This window comes from Mesitornis unicolor, unplaced genomic scaffold (assembly GCF_000695765.1).
Source record: "Mesitornis unicolor isolate BGI_N332 unplaced genomic scaffold, ASM69576v1 scaffold8160, whole genome shotgun sequence".
Classification (NCBI taxonomy): Eukaryota; Metazoa; Chordata; class Aves; order Mesitornithiformes; family Mesitornithidae; genus Mesitornis; species Mesitornis unicolor.
The window spans coordinates 10,116-12,045 of NW_010160209.1; positions in this window are offsets into that span (position 1 = coordinate 10,116).

A 1,930-nucleotide genomic window follows, 5' to 3' on the forward strand; every position below is an offset into this window, starting at 1 on the left:
TTTGTGGATGCCCCCCAGATCAGAAAATATCTCAGAGCCCAGCTGGATTCGGCTGGGCAAGGTGCTGGCTGGTGCAGCCTCATTTCACTTATGCATTTTTGGTTGTTTTTTTTTTTTAACCCAAGCTCAGCTTATCCAGGGATTCAGCCCCAAACAGACATCAGGTCCCACTTTCCTAGGGAACCCCCAGATTCTCCACTCACCCACCAGGAACTGATCCCAGTGTGAATGCTGTGAGGCAGTGCATGGGGGACGGTGCTGGTGCACAGGGGACGATACTGGTGCACAGGGGATGATGCTGGTGCACAGGGGATGGTGGTGTGCCTCTGGGCCAGGCACCAGAGACAAGAAATTTAATTCTGGGTGTGGGTTTGGGGAAGGAGGAGGGTGTGTTTTGTCACAAGTCAGCTGCAAAATGTCCTGGTCACGGTATGGATGTGAACCTGCTCGTTGTCTGCAGAGGATGTGTGATGGTCCCTGCTTCCTGACAGGGAGCCTACAGCAGTGTAGGGAGGCAGGGATGGAGCAGGAGGAGTGCCCTGTTGCATCTCAAACTGACCCCAGGTCCCTGCAAAGAAGTCAGAGTTGAGGGCTGTAAGATTTTGGTGGTTTCTGGTCTGTTGAGCTGAAGCAAACCCAAGCAGGGCCCCATGAGCAAAGATACTTCCTACTCGGCTGGAAGAAGGAAGTACTGGGCATCTCGTGGGAAGGACAAGTTTCCTGACGTTTCCAGCCCATTTCCAGACCAAAGAGGCTCTGAGGAGCAACTGAATGCTTGATTTCTGCTTTGACTTGAATCTCAGAGCTTTGGGGTGATGTTTACACGTTATCAGTTACCTGTTACCAAAGTCCCACAGATACAAAGCCTGTGAACCTGCTGTCCCTTGGTGGCTGGGCCAGGAGAGGTGATGGTCTTCAGGGAAGATGTAGAGAGTGTTTCCCGAGCAGATTTTGTTGCTACCCAGAAAAGGTAGGACGATTCTCATTTGACTATTCCTCGCAGCATCCATATATTTTCAGTATAGTTTACACCGATCTGAGCACTTGGGCATGCAACAGTTATAGGGATCTGAGTGCTCTGTGTGCTCTGCTGCTAAGAAATGAGTCGTGTCGCTGCTGTGATGGGTAGCAAAAGCATCCAGTCCTACATCTGCCTCGAGACAGCCAGATCCAGCCTGCTCTTAAGGAAATTAGATTTTTCCTGCACTGCCAAGAGTTAAGCTAATTCCAGGCATTTCTCTTGGAGATAGGCTGCGTCCAATCTTTGGACGACTCATCTGGAGGGAGAAGAATAGCCCAGTGTGGTGCGTCAGCGAGTGGCCCTGAGTCACCGGCCCTATTCATTGTCTGCTGCTGTGACACTGAGCAGTGCCTGAGCCTGCGTGGACGCGGTGTTTCAGGCTCGCTTCTCCGCGCCACACACACTTGTGTATGTGAATCCAGCGCAAATCACACCATCCTGGCCCTTCTGCCTGCCCTGAGGGTCTCCTGCACCGCCGGTGAGCAGAGCGATGGGCCAGAGCATCGGTGTCTGCCCAGGCTTGGGTGGTGTTGAGTGTGGAGGGGTTGTGATGGGCGATTTTGCAGGAGTGGGGTTAAACAGCCTGAGTTACCTTCAGGGAGTAGGGGAGGCTGGAAGGGGTTTGGTGGAATAACCTGGGAGCTGTGGCACATGTCCTCACCTCCCATACCACCAGCTGATGAGAGAGGGGGAGCCCAGCTGAGCTGTTCCAAAAATGAGGTTCTTGGTGTGATTCCTGAGGAGGTGATGTTTTGTCAGCCAAGAAGCACTGTAGCTGGAGGAGATCCGCACCTTGTCCAAGCTGCGGCTTCCCAGGAGGTGTTCATGTGGGGATAACGTGCCAGGGTGGCAGGGATGCTGCGGGTTTTACCTAGTGTGACTGGAAGGAAAGTGCTGAGTCTTCACAGA